General features: G+C 41.1%; 1 long non-coding RNA gene across 2 annotated transcripts in view; it reads right to left on the minus strand.

The window, feature by feature from the left end:
- The window catches only part of LOC139082381 (uncharacterized), an 84656-nt gene that overhangs the window by 30865 nt on the left and 33971 nt on the right, over window positions 1–19820 (minus strand). The window contains exon 3 of one of the 2 annotated variants that reach the window (XR_011538310.1): window positions 1670–1898. This is a non-coding gene — a long non-coding RNA (uncharacterized lncRNA). Of the gene's footprint in view, window positions 1–1507; window positions 1899–19820 lie in introns of those variants that run through there. The other variant, XR_011538309.1, reaches the window with a different exon arrangement.

Genomic DNA, 19820 nt, shown 5'->3' on the forward strand with positions numbered 1-19820 from the left:
AACAACAGAGATGGATCACAAGAACGTTATTCAAAGAGAAAGATGCCAGATGCAGAAAAGTAGATTTTATATCATTTTAATCTGATGAAATTTGATGAAAGGTAAAACTAAAATCCAATCTATAGTGATAAGAAGCAGATCTGTGGTTACCCAGGGCTGAGAGTACTAGTGGGCATTGATTGGAAACAGGCAGAAAATATTTTGTGGTGATAGAAATATATTCTGTGTAGATTGCGGTGGTCACATCACGGGTGAATGCATTTGTCAAAACTCCTGTAAGTGGGTACATTTTAATTACGTAAATTCTAACTTTAATCATTTAAAGTAGATTTAAAAGTTTTCAAATGACAAAAGTTTAAAGTATGAAAGAGGGTGGTAATAATGTTAAAAGCCCTCTGCCTATGTCTTAGCAAAAAAAAATTAAGACTGAGATACTCTACTGTGTCAGAAAGAAAGAGAGCCATTAAAGACAGTAATTCAAGGTCTTGTCCAAAAGTGCTGGAGCAGGCGTGAAAGGGGTCCCATTGGCCAAAGATAGGGCAACGTGAACATCAAAAAGAATAATAAACTCAGTTGATTGAAATTTATTTAATATTTAAAAACTATTGGATTCATAACAAAAGAGAGGAGAAGTAGGAGAGGAGATTGAGAGAGAGAAAGAGAGAGGACCCATTAGACACCAGTGGGAATAACTGGACAATTGGACCCACCGACTTCTTTCCATGAAAACTGGCAATTAAAGGAAAAGAATTAAGCATCTATCTTGTATTTCCTGTATAAACTATATGTCACGAAAACCAAATAGCCCTAGATGATAAGGAAAATTTCTTATTTACAGAAGAATTCCAGCTCATAAATATGGAAGAAAGCACAGACGCAGAAAATCCCTATTTAAAATTCCGATTAAAATCATTGGCTCAGGCAATGACTGTCAATGCATGAACAATTAGTAAAAGCTTACCTTATTTTATTATTATTAAGATATTATATTGGTGAGATTGAGCTGTGCCATCTGAACCCATTGATCAATTTTAGCATCAATAATAATGAGACAAGGCAACTTCCCTCCTGCAGTGATACAATATGAAGCACGTTAATGAAATGTTCTTGCCCCAAACATGGAACTTGAGTCTAATCAAGCCCATAGCACTAACGTCTATGGATAGGAAATAGGAAGAAGATATAAAAATCTGTTAAATGACACCAGGAAGCAACCACACAAACCCAGAATATGGGATTGTCTACAGAAAATCTAAATCCATATCTGTGACAACACTATGACCAAAAGAAAAAACTGAATGGGGATGGACTGTATTATCCTATCAATGTGCTATTAATTAACAAATTAATTATAATACATTAGTTAATAATGTGTTATTAGTTCAGGATTAGGCAAAAAGAGCCACAGAACAGAATAGGAAGTTGCTGGTTTGTAACATCAGGAGTTCCCTTGGTGAAATCTGAAACTGGCCCCCCCGTACATGGAAGGCAAGGAGAGACCACAGAAAGAGGCAGCCACTCCAGACTGGAAGGTGGCAGGTTTAATGAGCAAGGGAATTGACATATGAGACTTGTCTTGGGCGGCTGCAAGATGAATCGATCTCCACACCCGCCAGCCAGAATCTTAAAAGTTTACATAGAGGCTTTAACGGGGTTCAGTCACACACACCTTCCAGATGATCTCAACAACACATTGCTCTCTCAAAGCTGCATCCTTGAAAATGGCTCCCATGGGGGAACAGTGGGCAGAACATACATTCCAAGGACAGAGGAGGGTGAGGATTGCCCAGGTCCAGCTTGAGGGTTGATCGGCAGTCATGTCCTCTCGATGGCCTTCTCCAGCAGAAGTCCAGAATTTATCACATAGTAAAGATTATATGTTCAAGTGAGTGGGAAAACTGTAAAATAGCCAAAAAATGGTTTTGTGAAAATTAGATAAATGTTTAGCAAATAATAATAAATTTGTTTCTGCCATATCACTAAAAAACTAATTACAGATGAAGTAAGAACTTAGCCATAAAAATACTATGAAAATGTAACACAAATAAAGGAATGCCTTTTTAATCTTGGAATAGGAAAGGCTTTCCTCATTAAAACACAAGATGCAAAATCCATAAATGGAAGTTCTGATCATTTAAGATAAAAATGTTAACATTAAGGGGTGATTTGAAAAGTGAAAGTCAAATACTTATCTGGGAAAAAAATGTTTTCAACTTATATAATACAGAATTCGCTTAGAGGCTATAAGAACTCCTGCAAACCAAAAAGAAAGATACAAAATAATCCTAAAGAAAAGTGGGGAAAGGGTATAAAATTTCAATTCATACAAAAGGAAAAACAAAAGGAATTAGCACATAAAAATACATATCTAACTTTGCAATAATATGCAAATAAAAATAAAAGTGTATATATAATAGTAAATATGATAAATAATGATTATATAATAAATATATATGATATTTCAGCTCACACTATGGGGAAAAAACTGTCAAGATCATGTCTATTGTTGGCAAGTTGTGGAGAAATGAGTACTCTCATATGCCTATTGTAAGGGAATACTTTTCCCTACTTATGATGTTTCTTTTCTTGTGGGGAAAGCCTCCTTAGCATAACACACCTCTCTCTACCTCTCAATCATTTATTCCTGTAGGACAAAGGATTAATATGATTGATACAATTGGGGAGGTTGGAAAAGAAAACTGAGGAAGACTGCGTTAACTTGGCTTCTTCCTCCCCCCTGTCTCTTGACAGTAGACAGCTCAGAATCAGGAGACACTCTGCTTTGCACCTGCTTGGCATTCTCTGGTCCCGAAGTTGAGAGATCAAGGAGGGAAGGCTGCCCCAATCCAGAGATTCTGGAAGGAAAGTTTGCTTAATGCTAGGATTCAGTATAGAAAATTAAATTGGCTGTCGGGATTTATTCCGGGGATGAAGGGAGGGTTCAACATCCACAAATGAATCAATGTGATACACCACATTAACACAATGAAGAAGAAAAATCACAAGATTACCTCAATAGATGCAGAGAAAGTATTTGACAAAATCCAACATCCTTTTATGATAAAAACTCTCAATAAAATGGGAATAGAGGGAAAGTACCTCAATACGATGGTTTGTTCTTGGAGAAACATTGGGAGAGGGATGTAAAGGAATTCTTTAGCTTAATCTCTACTTGATGTTTTATAATAAGAACATATTCTTATATTACTTGCATAATTTTTAAATAAATTTTGAAGTATATAATAAACTAGAGATCAATAAGAGCTATTTTATTTTGATGTTTTATTAATCTCTCTTGGATTTGACCAGTTAACAATAAAGTGTTTCTTAAACAGTTATTGCAGGTAACATCTAAATAATAACACTATATTTCAATAGTTATAGATAGTTAATAAATACTGTCTCTTTCCTATTTGTGTTCAGAAGTAATTAAAAGATAGAGGAAGGAATCAGACAGAGATTATGTAAGCTTTATTGCTGATTAAAGCTAAATTGGAGAACTTGGCTTAAAAATGAAGGCCATATGCAGGCCGGCCCAATGGAGTAGTGGTTAAGTTTGTGTGTTCTGCTTCAGTGGCCCAGGGTTTGTGGGTTCAGATCCTGGACGTGGACCTGCACACCACTCATCAAGCCATGCTATGGCTGCATCCCACATACGAGACAGAGGAAGATTGGCACAGACATTAGCTCAGTGCCAATATTCTTCAAGCAAAAAAGAGAAAGATTGGCAACAGAGGTTAGCTCAGGGTCAATCTTCCTCAAACAAAAAGAGGAGGATTGCAATGGATGTTAGCTCAGGGCCAATCTTCCTCACCAAAAAAAAATAAAAATAAAAATGAAGGTCACATGAGCTAATACTATACCCAAGAAATACGCTCACTTTCTCAATTAGAAGAAGGGCTTGGAAACTGCAGAACCCTTAAAAGGCAGCCCACCCCTATAAAATTTACCGAATAGAGGAGCAGAGAATGTATGGGACAGCAAATTTGCTTCAGATATGTGGTAGACAGAATTCTAAAATAACTCCCAAAATTCCTGGACCCTGGTGAATACATACCTTCTCCCAGTTATTTAGTCAACACTAATCTAAGTGTTGCTTTACGAAATTTTGGAAATATAATTCAGGTCCAAAATCAGTTGACCATATTATGATGGAAAGATTATCCAGATGGGCCTGACTTAATCTCATGAGCCCTTTAAGACTGGTTTAGAAGTTAGAGACAGGGAAATCAGAGACTTAAGGCATGAAAAGGATTTGATAAGCTGCCGCTGGCTTGAAGATGGAGGGAACCTGTAGCAAGGAAGGCGGGTGGGCTCTAAGAGCTGAGGCTGCCCCCTGGTGGACAGCCGGTATGAAATAGGGAAACCTCAGTCCTACAGTCACCAGGAACTGAATTCTGCCAACAACAACAAAAAAATTAATGAGCTTGGAAGCAGATATTTTCCCAGAGCCTGCAGACGAGACCTGAGCCTGGTCAACACCTTGATTTCAGTCTTGTGATAACCTGGGCAGAGGCCAGCAACACCATGTCAGACTTCTGAACTTCAGAACTGTGAGCTAATAAATGGGTGTTGTTTTCAGTCATTAAGTTTGTGGTAATTTGTTACACGGCCATAGGAAACTAATACATAGAGTAAGAAGGCACAAAGAGGTAAGCCATGGATGCACCAGAAAAGCAGAAGAAAGACTGAGGGAGGGGAAAGAGCCGGATGTTACTGTCATGGAGGTTCTGCCACCTGGAACCTTGGGCACGGGAAGTAAGTGTTTTCCACTTAACACATAATTGATGTTCACCACCAGCTCCAGATAGGAACTTCCTGATCGCTTAGCCCTGCGTTCCCAACAGAAGCTCCATATATATATATTTTTTCAGCAGGACAAGTCTCTCTCTCCTGGACTTTCTTGTGCATTACAAAAGGTTTACTTTCCCTGGGTCTCACCCACTGTCAGATGTATCCCCGAATCACTGCGAGAACAGAAACACTCTCTAACACTTCCATGTTCCCCCAAAGGGGGTGACAGTACCGTTGGCTGAGAACTAATGAAGCTCAACCCCATTATTTGACAGATGAAGGAAGTGAGAACTAGAGAGAGAAAGGGACCTTGAGGAGGTCTTACAACCCCCTAGTGTCAGAGCTACATTTACACATGGGCTTCCTAGTACACCTTTTATTGCAAACCTAAGCTATGAATGCTATTCTTTTAGCAAGTCATTTACCATTCTAGTCACTACAAAAGGATTCTGGGTCCCTATGTCTTCCCCCCTTCACTTTCTTTGAGTGTTTGTTCAAATGTCACCTTCTCAGAAAAGCCTTTGTGACCCTCCTATTTAAAATTGCAAACACCCCCTCTCATTCCAATACTCAGTACTCGTCATCTTCCTTCTCTGATTTATTTTTTACATAGTATTTATTACCTTTTAATAGACTATACAATTTACTGATTTGGCTGGAGGGCTATGTAACCAACACTAGACAATAAACTTGAGAATGAAGGATTTCAATCTGTTGTGCTCACTGATGTGTCCCAGTTATTGTATCTCTGCCTGACACCTGATCAATATTCGTTGAATAAATAAATGAGTGAAGCTATTATTCTAAGTATTCCATATGAGTAATTATTTTCCCTCCTTCTGTTTGGAGAGAAAAAATAAATCTTAGAATGCAGTTAAATCGCATTGTATCTGCTTATAAGTATTTCAGAGGACTAAGGTCAAAAAATACGGTGAAGCAATTTATGAAAATAAAGTATAAAAGTATATTCAGTAAGGAGTTTTTGTGGTACATTTCATAAAACTAAGATATGTAATGAAGAAATTTGTTTGATTTTCTCAGTCAGAAAACATATTTTACTTTCATATAAAATCGGCATGAATTAATTATGTATTTCTTTTATATAAATTAAGTATTGATGAGCTCAGAGAGTAATAATATGCATTCATATTCTTTTTAATTTTGCTGTAAATTATTAGTCTACATTTTTTTCTCCTCCTAACCCCCTCTCTAGACCAGCAAGCTCAACAGCTGGATTTTTTCTTAAAAGGGAATGCTGAATTTCAAAGAATTTAACACACGGTCTCGTCAATTTAGTCTGTTTTAAAAAAATACTGAGTCTTTGAGAGATATTGATATAGTTATACTTTTGGAAATATAAAGATAAATTCGATTTGGTACTTGACCTTGAGCAGCTTATCTTCTATTGGCGGGGGGAGGAAGAATGCCTAGAAAATATTGTGAACAACTGGGAGTGTACATGGTCGGCCATACCAGAAGACGGGATGTGTACTTGGAAATCTTAATCATAAGCATTTGAAGTGTCATATATTATTTAAATTGATTTCATTATTTTTTAATCTTTAACTAGATTATTTCATTTCTTCCCACAGTGGAAGTCCTTACTTAAAAATAGAAACAATATAATGTTTTTGCAACGTATCTTCTCTTCTCTGGGTTTCAAGATTGTTTCAAAAAGTAAATATGATTGTGGTAACTTTCTGAGAAATTCACTGGCAACGTTTATGTGCATATCTATCTTTTTCCTTGTAAATGCAATTTTTTTTCCTAAAAACCAAAAAGGATGCCGACGCGTAAATTTGCTGCCCTCCTGAATATTTCAATCTGAGAACTCAGTGTTAAGTGGAATAAAACTGCACTAAAATGTCCTCTGTAATTTATGACAAGTGATTTGAACATACCAGGAACGTTTTGTTCTTATATAAAGTCTGCTTTTTTATATACATTAAATAGATTTTCTGTTACGTAGGGTGACTGGCAACTAACCAAACACTTACTTGAATTGTTACAATGATATTTTAATACAAAAGATCACAGCATAATCAACCCCAGGAGCACTTGCTGTGTTTACCTGAAAGGAAAATGATGACTTTTTTTCCAAGTAGTTTAACTCGAAAACCTGGAGGACTGATGTTTGCTGGAGGGAGGGGCTTAAATTCCATACACTAGCATCACCTCCTGGTGGAGTATAGTGAGAGAGGGTAAATTCTTTTCAGCTTGATTAGGAATCACTGGGCATGTTTTAAGGGCCCAGTTATTATAACATGGGCATGGAGTGCTCTTTGTGCCTGAGGGAATAGGATTGATGAGTTTATGGAATTAGAGGGATACAGGCGAGCACAGCAGAGTTGAAATATGTTAAGAGGGAACCAGCCAGGAAAATAATAGAACAAGACCAGAGCTGGGGTAGATACTGGTCTCCAGGTTGAACATTTTCTGTTTGGGATTGCCCAACTCTGGATGTCTGCTTTTTGCAGGCCCAGGATGTGTTGATTTCCTCTCTCTCACTACGGGAACCCCATAAGAGATTATCTAGAGGAGAATATCAGTGAAATGAGCACCTGGGCCAGAAAGCAGCGGAAGAGTAAAAGGAAGGAAGGTACATGGATCCAACAGACAGTGCTGGAGAATGAAACTGGCCTACTGAAGAGGAACAGTAAAAGGTTAGCAACCCAGGGAGTCCCCCCGAAGGAGGATCAGAAGAGAAAAGGGAAACTGAGCAAATAGAGATGCTATTTGAAGCAAGAAACATTTAAAAGCTGGGGGCAGACTGCTTCTTGAGAAGTACAGGGCAGAGGTATTGGAGCTCTTGGGGCCCTGGGAGCACGTGCCTCTGAGGATCAGTCGCTTGCGTTCAGGAATCCACTGAGGGTGTTGAATTCCAGCTGAAACAGGTGTAGCTCTAAGCAACCACCTTTCCCAGGAAGCAGATTTCCCAGACCTCAGAGGAAATACGGAAACAGTCATGGCAACAAACTTATTGTCAGGACCGGGAAGGCCTGCTTAAGAGAGAAATGCAACCGTGTCACTTGAGAAGCTCAAACTCAGCAGAGCTCTGGCGTTTCAGAAACAAGACACTCAAAGGGAAAATGGAAAATAAGAAGCTTTGAATACGTCGCAAGGAAATGAAAGGCATTTCAGCCAAACCTGGTGATAGGGGTTGATACCGTGTAAATTCCTAAACTTTGAAGAATAATTGCCAACGTTTACGGCGTGCTTGCTGTGGGCTGGGCACTGCTCTCTTTTACACGGATTAGCCCATTTACTTCTCACAACACTCTGATAAGGTGAGAACCACTTTTAATCCATTCTTTACAGACGAGGAAATTCAGATGCTGAGAGCAAGTAACTTGCTCAGTCACACAGCTAATAAGAGGAGGAGCTGGGATTCAAGCCCACGAGTCTGGCTCCAGAGAAAGCACTCTTAATTACCATACCAGAAATCAAAGAAAGAATGAGTCTGCAAGAGAGGAGCTAGTTTCCCCGGCCTGCTGCGGGATATGCTTGGTGCCAAATTAAACTCTGTCAAGAGAAACCTTCCCCTGAGATGAGTTACATATCCCAGAAAACATGTAGGCTGACGTCTTGGAAGACTGAAACTAAGATGGTCTCTTCTGGTGTGGCAGACACTGTGGTTGATCAGCCCTATATCCAATGCCATCGTCTCCCTACCCGCCTTCCAGCCTGAGGTCGTTATGGAGCATCGTTTCGGTCAGTGAGATGCCAGTAGGAAAATTCTGGTTGCAGCTTCCAGGAGAGCTTTCACTCACATGGCAGAAAGGGAAAGTCAGCCGGTGTGCCCTTTCACGCATTGCCCTGTTTTCTTCTTCCTTCTGGAATGCAGATGTAATGTCCAAAGGGGCGGCAGCTCTCCAGGGGCCATGAGGAGAACCACCAGCTGAAGATGGCACCACAAGAGTAGAAGATCCTGACCCCTTGACAGCATCATCCAATGTCTTCCCCAGCCCTGGACTGGCTGCCTCTGGACCTCTTGTCTGGGAGACAAATAAACCACAATTGTTTAAGAAAATATTCAGATATTTCTTTTGAGCATTTTATGCTGATCTTTCTCTTCTTTCTCTCTCAAATCTATCCACATTTTTAACAACCACAATCTCCAAGGAGGTGAGTCCTCAATTCTGAGTTGTTTCTCAATGGTCTCTTAAGTCCTGGCTCCCTCCAGCTGACTCTGGGCAAGTCATTCCACGGCGCTCACCAGGAGTCTGGCCTCTCTTCCTCTGCTGAATGCCATTGCCTTCAAACACCCTGTCCTTCCCCTTTTCTAATGCCCAGTTTAGACAGGAATATGTCACCTTTCCCCTGCATATCTCTTTAGCTTTAATTTTTTTCAAGAAAGTATGAGATCTGACAAAAAGAAGAGACAAACAAGTTATATGAAAAGTTAGGAAACGTTATATTTTAAACTTTATATATGAACAGGTTGATTAATTTTTTTCTTTGTGTGCCTTTGTTTACATTTTTAAACATGGAAAAAAATTATCTGAGGATAGAAGAGTCATTAAAATTGAGGAAGACGTTTAAGATCATAAAAATATTATAAATGAGTAATTCTCAAAGTAGTTTCTTCTGGATCAGCAGCATCTGAATCACCTGGGAATGGTTAAAAAGGCAAATTCCCAGGCCCCACTCCAGGTCTACTAAATCAGGAACTCTGGGAGTGGGGACAGGAAGCTGTGTGTTGCCAAGCTCTCCAGGAGGTTCTGCTGTGTGTTCAAGTTTGCGAGCCACGGCTCTAGGCTCTCAGGCTCAGCTATCCCCTTTAACGCACAGGAAACCACCCATACACTGAAATGCAGCTCCTGGAGAGCAACGTATTAGTCTTATTTATCTTTGTGTCCCGGACACTTAGGAAGGTGCCTCATACAAAGAGAAAGGTCAAAACATATGCAGGCTAATAAATGAAGCAGAGAACAATAGCGGTACTTTAAGTTTAAAGCAGGTCCAAATAAAGATAGCTAATTCACAAATTTAAATTAGAAACACTATATTTGAAATACCAGGCATTATTCTCAAGATTTGTCATAATGGCTACATCTTTTTTGACATTTTTTGTTTCTACTATGACTTATAGTTTATAGGCAGAAAAGTGCATAAAACATATGTGTATATACACACACAATATAACATTGAAAAATGAAGTAAATACATATGTAACTAGCATCTGGATTAAGAAATAGAATTTTTTAAGTTATTTAGAAGCCACTATGCCTCATCACCTCCGCCAACTCCCTTGAGATCATCTCTACACAAAATGTTGTGATAATCATTCCCTCCTTAATGTTTTCCCATCCACGTGTGGATCCTTCAACAAATGTCACTTAGTTGTGCCTGTTTTTGAATGACCGTGAATAGATTCTTTAGGATGTGGTTCTTCTCCAGATGAGAACCAGCCACAGAGATGAATGGCACTTAGTTCATTTTCACTGCTGTATAGTTATACTGTGTGAACATACCATGGTTTTGTGGGGTTTTTGTCCATTCCACTGTTTATGGGCATTTGAGTTCTTTCCAGTTTTTGTTGTCATGAACATTGCCCAACTACAGCAATCACCATCTCATGGCCATATTTGAGCCAAACATACCCCCTTGCCCCTCCTCTGACATCACTTGACTATTTGGAAGCAATTCAAAGGTTCATATAATTTCATCTGTAACCTGTAAAAATTCTTTTGAGGAATAGAAATTCTTCATTTTAACATGGTCCCATTGACCAATCTTAGTTGGGGGGTGAGGGCATTCTTTTAGACTAGTTTTAAGGAAATAAAGCTTTCCTACTCCAAGTTTATGAAGAAATTTTTCTCTTCTTCCTAAAATCTTCTATTTTTCACCTTTCACATATAAGTCTTAACCCACCCAGAATTGGTTTCTGTGTAGGGGAATTTAATTGCATTTTTTGTTCAATATGTTTACTAGGTTAGCTCTAGGACATTCAGCAAAATATCCATCAGTTCACCACTGGTCTATGCTACCGTGTCTTCCATATTTAGAGCTTTGCTATCTATGTGGGTTTGGCATCTGAACTTTCTGTTGTGTTCTATTTGCTTGTATGTCAGTCCTTGCACCAATAACTCAGTGTCCTTAAGTCCTACTGCAGTCTGGTAAAGCAAGTACTCACTTTATCCTTCTGGAAGGGAGAGGGTGGATATGACTAGTCTTAGACTTTGCAATTCCCATATAATTTTCTAGAATCAGCTCACTACATGACAAAGTAATTGTGATTTTGGTTGATTTGGCATAGGACATCTACACAATATCAACTCTGTGAATCCATAAGCATAAGACATATCTCCATTGTTTTAGCACTTCTTTAGTATATTTTGAAAAGAGTTCTGTAATTGTTTCTTATTCTATTGTAAATTTTTAAATATGATTGCTGTTTGTTGTTAGTATATAGAAATATAATTGATTTTTGTATTGATTTTGTATACAGCAGCCATGCTAAATTCTCATTAATTGTATTATTCTTTCTATAGTTTCTTTTAATATTTGTAGTAATCTATTGGTACATAGTAAGTTATCCCAAAATATAGCGGCTTAAAGCAATAATAGTCATTTATTATTGCTCATGCTTTCTGTGGGTCAGGAATTCAGACAGGGTACAGTGGAGAAGGATGTCAGTGCTCTGTAATGTCCTCAGCTGGACAACTAGGGGCTGGAATTATCTGAATCCTTTCCAGCAATTGACGCTTTCCAGAACTTTCCAGGAATTGATGCTAACTATTGCCTGAGACCTTAGCTGAGGCTGTCAGCTGGAACACCCACATGTGGCCTCTCCACATGTCCTGGGCTTCCTCCCAACATGGTGGCTGGATTCCAAAAGCAAGTGTCCTGAGACACAGCAAGCCGTAGCATTACTTCTGTTGGATTCCATTGGTCTGGGAAAGTCACAGATTCCCTCCCAGATTCAAGGACAAGGAGTCCAGACACCAGCTCTCCACAGCAAGAGTGTCAACCACACTCTAAGCAGTATATGAGATGGCATTGGTGGGCTGTGTTGGAACATACAACTTGACACAATATTGTATCCACAGAGAAATCATCTGCAAATAATGACAGCTGTGTTTCTTCTTCTACAATCCTTGTTTCTTTTCTTTCTTTCTTCCTAACCATACTACACTAGCAGGGAACTTTAATACCATGCCAAATAGAACAGGTAAAGTGGAGATGCTTGGACTTCTTTCTTCTCATCTTAAAGGGGATGATTTTAAACATCCCACCGTCAAGAATGACTTTTGCTGCAGGTTTTTGTTTGGGTGCACATAAAAATGAGACACTGGTGTCCCCCCGTGTCCCCCAGCAAGGAAGGATTTGCTGCAGCCGTAGGGATGCGGTCAGCAGACAGCGTCTAGCTGTCAGCCCCTCAGGGTGCTGTCCGAGCTGAGGTCACGCCCTGCCCGGAGCGGCCTGCTTAGGGAGACTGAGCAAGATGGGGGTATGAAGACCTAGCCATTTTGGCCCAACACAGGATCTTCTGATGGACAGTACTGGGTCTAGAAGGCACCACACCCCCGCAATGTTTTCCGAGACTTTGTCAGGCGTGCGTCACAGTTCACTTCTTCTTCCAACCAATCCTGCTCCTGACCACCTCCCTTCACAGGTGATGATGCCTAAAAAGAATCTTGCTGCCAAACTCTACCTAAGCACATACTTCCTGAAAACCTATCTTGCAACTATTGGCACAGGGAGAGGTAGAATAAAGTGAGCAACGAGAGGAGATTTGGAGATGGATGGCCCATCACCTGGCTGGAGGAGGACCCCATCCCTGGTAGTGAGTGGAACACAGAGAGCTTTGGCAGAAGATGGTGTCCCAATTGTTATAACGTTTACTGGAGGTGAATTACGAGGATACTTTGACTGAAGGCAACACGTTGCAGGGAGAGATCAGGCATTTGAGATTTCTGGAGAAAATAGTAGCTACAAAGATGCAGGAATTAGATAGTATATTTGTTTGCTAGGGCCGCCATAACAGAATACCACAGACTGGGGGGTTTAAAAAAACCGAAGTTTAGGGGCTGGCCCCGTGGCCAAGTGGTTAGGTTCACGCGCTCTGCTGCAGGCGGCCCAGTGTTTCGTTGGTTCGAATCCTGGGCGCGGACATGGCACTGCTCATCAAACCACACTGAGGCAGCGTCCCACATGCCACAACTAGAAGGACCCACAACAAAGAATATACAACTATGTACTGGGGGGCTTTGGGGAGAAAAAGGAAAAAAATTAAATCTTTAAAAAAAAAAAAACCGAAGTTTATATTCTCACAGATCTGGAGGCTAGAAGCCCAAGATGAAGGTGCCAGCAGGCTTGTTTCTGGTGAGACCTCTCTCCTGGGCTTGGAGGTGGCCGCCTTCTCGCTGGGTCTTCACATGGCCTTTCCTCTGTGTGAGAGCACTTCTGCTATCTTTTCCTCTGCCTATAAGGACCCCAGTCCTATTAGGTCAGGGCCCCACACTTGTGACCTCATTTAACCCTAATTATGTCTTCAGTGTCCTTTCTTCGAATACAGTCACACTGAGTGTAAAGGCTACAACATACGAATTTGGGGGGAACACAATTCAGTCCGTAAGAGATGGCTGTTGCTAAGCACCATTGATGCCCTACAAGATGATAGAGAAGGGCGGAAGTGAGTAACAGGCAATTAACTGGAAGCCAGGTTTGAAAGTCAAGGGACCTCTTTGCTTGTGTGCAAAGAAGTAGAAGGACAGAGGAAGCCAGGCAGAGTTGAGTGACGCAGTCCCAGGCCACCACAACCCACACTGTTCTCTGTTCAGATACAGTTCACCATACACACTCCAGCAACAGCTCCTCCACGGTCCTGCCAGCCTCTCTTTCTGCAGTGAACCTTAGAAAGTGGACCTTAGTAGGACTAACTGAAGCCTCCATCAGCGCAGTTGGGCTTAGGGCTATAGCTGGTGCTCATTGTCTGTCTCCTGGATATCCATTCAGCAGGCCGTGGTGGCTTCCCTGGAGACGTGACCCAACCCTCATTCCTGGGGGGGTCAGAGCTGCCCTTGTCCATTTGTGATCACAAGTCAATCAGCAAATTTCCTCAAGATTCTTCCAGCCCCTCTTGCATAACTGCAGCTCTGAGCCCTTCTGCCACGCAGGGTCAATTCCCGTGCCAGGGTGGCAACTCCTCTCCCGAGCTACGTCCAGTTATGCTGTCATGTACAACTGTGCGCATACTTCTTTTAGTCTTTGTCAACTTATCTTGGAATATTTACCTAGCAAAGTATGAATTCCAGGTCAGAGAATAAATCTGCATGCACTTGTAATCAATAATGCCATATCCATAGGTGTTGTCCCATCTTGGATTTCTACCAAAATGTTCCCCACAACCTCACCAACAGAGAATGTTGTCAAATTAAACAAGTTTTGTGGTTTGCTGGTTTTGGCAGGGTTTTTTTTTTTTCAAATTTCAGGCTGATGTTGTTTAAGGAAACCTGAGCTACCTCCTAAGGCCTGGAGAAATTGTGGCAGTGCAAGAATTTAATGAGGCTGGCTCTGTGGCCGAGTGGTTAAGTTTGCACACTCTGCTGCAGGCAGCCCAGTGTTTCATTGGTTCGAATCCTGGGCGCGGACATGGCACCGCTCATCCAACCACGCTGAGGCAGCGTCCCACATGCCACAACTAGAAGGACCCACAACTAAGAATATACAACTATGTACCAGGGGGCTTTGGGGAGAAAAAGGAAAAAAACAAAATCTTTAACAAGAATTTCATTCAGTGAGGTGATAGCAAAGGACCTTATCCTTATTTCAATAAGGAAGATTGACAGGGCAAACTCCCTTGGCTAAGGGAGTAGGTGAAGCTTCAGAAACCAGGTGGAAGGTGCCAAATTCCACACACAGCTGACCGATACTTTCCTCAGAGAACCCTGGAAAGTAACATATTGAATCAGGAGATACCAGAGCTGACGGGGACTTTGGTTCTTATCTACTTCTTCCGTTATAAGGAAATGGTGGTCTCTGACAAAGACAAACAAAGTCAGACACTGGTTAAAGTGGCAAGGACAGATTTTAATCAGTAATATACCACTTGCAAAAGAGTCCAGTGTGGACTGAACCCAACTTGGACCCGCACAGAGATGACAGACATTTTAAAGGAAGAATGAGGATGCAGGGAGGCACGTGAGCAGGGGATCGATAAAGTCACAGAAGTAAAGAAGTAGAAAAATCGGGAAGGGGGGGAGTTGGTTCATGTGAACCCATCTGGGTTTGCTCCTTCCTTCCCACAGAGTCTGGGAGACAGAGGCCCCATCTTGAGGTGTTGGGTGGAACGCACAGTCAATTCTTTTGGAAGCCTTGAGTTTTCTCAGGCAGCCACTTTGAGGAGGGCTGGGGTCATCTTAGGGATGTGGCCTTGAGCTGTTAGAAACTATGTTAGTGTCTGTGCAAGGCTTTCCAGGCCAAAGCTGAGGCCTAGTCAAGAAGAGGGCTCAGAGGAGTCTGGCTAGTGTTTGGTCAAGAGAGAAGCTTCGTCACCTGTAAGGATCAAACACCTGGCCCAAGGTCATCCAAGAAAATAAGGACAGAGTCTGAACCAGGACCCTGATTTCCCGACTGCCACTGGCTGGCAACATTTTATTGGCAGAAATTGTCCACTTACAAAGATTATTTACCCACCCACACAAAGAGCCACCAAATCTAGAAAGCTGGCTACTTAAGCCATTCAGGCTGAAATAAAATAATAATATGAATCCTCCTTTCACTCGCTCTGATGAAAGTGACATATGGAGAAGCCTCTTTCTCAGCACACGCTCCATAATTCAAACAGAAGTGCTGCCTACTTCCTCGTTAGCTAAATTGTATTCATCGCAGAAAGCAGCTTTTGGTAGCAATATCGATCAGCAGGAAGGAAGATGGAAAAAATTAACACAACTTGAAAACTTCAGTCTCTGGGGTGTAACTTACCATCTGGGAATGACTTATTAGGAAAAGAACAAGGAAATACTGTCCATATATTACTTCCCCATTTTATATACGCAGTCAGTCCTCATTAATCCAAGCCCACCAGCATGGAATTGTGATAATTCAGAAACAACATTTGCAATCTGAATGTTCCATGCAAGACATTTAACTTGAGACCTTAAAGTTTCTACTGCAACTCAGGTATGTTTCCCTCCAGTTCTTTAATTGTTTCTATATGTGATCATGTACATAATACCCACAACGTACACAGCAGGCGAAATGAACGTAATCTCTTTTTTTTCAGTTTTCATATTCCAGTTGCTTTGATAATTTTATCCCTCGTTCCTCATCTTAAATTAATAACATATTATATGATAAGAACAATTTCCTTTTCATTGTATGCTATTTTATCTCAAAAAGCTTCTTTCCTCCTAGTAACAGAGAGATGTTTTTTAAACAAATGGTCAAAGTAAAAATTCAATAAAATAAGGGTCTGGTTCACAGCACCTGTCCCTGAGAAATTCACAGAAATATGCTACATAAGACATTTGTTACTGAAGATCCACACTATCTTTCCTTTTGTGTGTTCTAATAATTGAACAATTAGCACTCCACGTGTAAATTAAAATAAAATTACACTCTCCTAAATCTATTATCCAAGTTATTTTTAATAATGTTCTGTTTACTTGCAGTTTCAAAATTATTTTTATCTCACTCCGCTTTTTTAATCAGTTCACTCCTTCAGATGAAGCTTAAATGGGTTGACGAGAGATGCAAACTGTTTCTAAAGGATATGAATTGACCCAAATAATTGAGTGAGAATTTGAAGTTAATGAGAGACGGGATCTACCATGAGGCAGAAACAATAGTAGGAGGTAAATAGCATAAAATGATTCATTTCTTCCATTCATACTCCTTCTGTGTTTGTTATAAATTTCCAGTTTGTTGTGAAGTTATTTCAAATTAAAGCTAATTATCAGCTATACATCAATGCTTTTATTGCAGCAAATATACAATAAATGTCTCCATATCAAAGGACTATGCTGGGGGAAATCCAAAGAGAAAGAACCAGACTCTTGCCATCTGAAGGACTTGTGTTCTGGTTGGAAGGGAAAATGCAAAATAGATACAGAAGCAATAGATGGAGATGTGTTAGTTTCCTGTGGCTGCTATAACAAATTAGCACAAACTGCGTGGCTTAAAGCAACAGAAATTTATTCTCCCATGGTTCTGGAGGTCCGAAGTCCAAATCAAGCTGTCGGCAGGGCTGTAGTCCCTCCAGATGCTCTAGGAGGCGACCCTTTCTTGCCTCTTTCCATTTCTGTTGGCTCCTGACCATCCTTGGTGATCATTGGCTTATAGCTGCATTACTCCAATCTCTGCCTCTGTCTTCACATGGTGTTTTTCTCTCTGTCTCAGTATGTCCTACTGTCTTCTCATAAGGACATCAGTCACTGGCTTGAGGGCCAACACTAATCTAGTTTGGCCTCATATTAATTTAGTTATATTTGCAAAGACCCTATTGCCAAATAAGTTTTCATTCTGAGGTTCCTAGTGGATGTGAATTTTATGGGACACTTTTCAAGCTACTACAGGTGGTAAAAAAAAAAAATGGTGCTAGAGAGATAGAGGTAGAGTCTAAGTTGGACTGAGGACTCTCATAAGTTCAGAGAAAGATGGAATAAAAGGTATGATACCAGGCGCCATGGAAAACAGGACTTTGAAAGCTTTTATGACCTAGGCCCAGTCTGCCTGCCCATCCCCACACCCTATCTCTTCCCTAGCCAAAAAACATTTACTCTGGTCACACAAAACTTCTCACTTCTCCTGAGATATGTGGTAATCGTTAAAACCTCAGCAAAACAACAAATTAACATGTTTATTTGTTTCTGTAATTTCCATTGAGATCCCAAACTTCCCATATGATCCCTAGAGGGGAGCTAGGCCCATCTCTTCTGAGCGATAGACAAAACAAGTCCTGAGACCCGTAGCCCAAAACTCACTACAAACCTAACTATCTACAAGAGAAGCCCAGAGATTCATTAAGTAGATTGATCAGAGACTTTTTTTTCAAGAAAGTTGTCAGTCTAGAAGGATGGGTAGAGGCATCTGTCCTCCTCTCCCTGGGGAGGCACGAACAGCTGTGTAAGGAAGTCCTGAGTTCCAGTTCTGACATAGGGCTCCACAGACTACAGTGAGAGAGTTTTCTGATAAACTAATTTGTGCATTAAAGAGTTGAAGGGCACAGAGATGGTGTTGGACACTTGCCTTTAGGGGAAAGGCTGGCTGGAGCTGCCCCAGGAGCAGACAGAAGAAAGCTGGAGTGGAAACAGCACTTCTCCAGCAATACAACAAGGGCATGCTTCCTATGTGTGTAGGGGACACTGTGGGGGACAGCTGGATTAGGGTTGTCTCAAAAGGACCCTCTCCAAGAGGTCTTCCTGCGGGGGGTAGAAGACACCAGCAGAAAACCACTGGGGGAATCTCACCAGAAGCAGGAACTGAGGCGGATTCAAAAACCATCAGTAGGATCAAGCATCGTCCTTCTCAGGAAATACTGCAAAATGAGGAATTCCAGCCCTTGTATTGTAAGGAATGTCTAAGAGATCCCATAAGGGAAGAGTCAGCATTTAGCTATCTGCAGTGTCAAAGAGCATTTACCAGTTAAGGGAGAACTACAACTGGACCAGCTACATAAAACTGTACCATTTGTTTCATCATCCACCTTCACGTGCAGTGGAGGAGCCAGAAACACCAGATCCAACAGAGATACGGAGAGTGGAAGAATTATCAGTAAGGAAAAGCTAAGTTATGCTGTGGTAACACACACACACACACACACACACCTCTGTACTCACACTACACGTCCATCCCAAGAGCTCTGCTCATCGTTTCACCCAGAGACCCAAGCTGAATACTGCTGGTCTCCAAGAAGAGAAAAGGAGAAGATGGCTAAGCATGAACTGGTTCTTATAGCTCCTACCCAGAAGTTACACAGTTTTATGGCTAAACAAGTCAAACGGCCACAGCTAACTTTAAGTGGGTGTCCAAGTATAATCTTACCTGTTCTGAGAAGGAGAGAGAACTGGAATGCTTGTGAGCAGCTCTAAGGACTACAGAAATGATCAAGAATGACAGAACAGACTGCGTCCTCCCTTTCTCACTGCTGGTTTCATAGCCTATCCAGAGCCCTTCCACCTGGGCCAGAGCTAGGCAGTGGAGCAGACCAAGAGCCCACAGTCAAATCCAGCTGACCCACGGCCAGAGAACTGTCCAGCCGAGCCTAATCTAGGCCAGCTGAACCATAGTCACCCTGCAGGCCGGGAGAATGAGAATAACTGCTCACTGCTGTAAGCCACTGAGTTTGGAAATGGTTGTTACAAAGCATTGTGATGGGACTAGCTGACTAATGCATACACAACAGTGATTTAAAAACTCTTTCCAAACATCACTTCAATTTTGGAAAGGGAGAGATGACAGAATGGACTTGATGACAGAGGAGGGAAACATTTTTTAAGGTGTGTTAGGTTGCACTCCATCAAATTCAGCTCATCCAGCAAATCAGTCATGGCTCTTCTCCGTCACCCATTCTGCTTGTCTTTTTTTCCTGCAATTTTTCTCCATCTGAAAAATCTCTACCATTCCTTGAAGACCCAAGCTACGTGTTACCCCCTCAGTAAAGAACTTCCTGACTTGGCCAGGCCTTGTGTTATGCCTTCCCAGAGCACTTTGTTAAAACCTCCACTTTAGGAGTTAAGACTTTACCTCCTAGGCTGGATTCGGTGACTTTCTATGTTCTGGAAGAACTGTAGAAGATTCTTTCCCCCATCTATCTTCTCTCCTGGACTGCGTGCTCCTTATTCATTCATTTCATCAGTTATTTAACATATATGATAGACTGTCTACTGATGGTACAAGCACAAACAAGGCAAGACAGGGCGAAGCATTGTTCTTAGTGCTTTTTTTTTTTTTAAGATTTTATTTTTTCCTTTTTCTCCCCAAAGCCCCCCAGTACACAGTTGCATATTCTTCGTTGTGGGTCCTTCTAGTTGTGGCATGTGGCACGCTGCCTCAATGTGGTTTGATGAGCAGTGCCATGT

Source organism: Equus przewalskii, chromosome 3 (genome assembly GCF_037783145.1).
Source record: "Equus przewalskii isolate Varuska chromosome 3, EquPr2, whole genome shotgun sequence".
In the NCBI taxonomy this organism is placed as follows: domain Eukaryota; kingdom Metazoa; phylum Chordata; class Mammalia; order Perissodactyla; family Equidae; genus Equus; species Equus przewalskii.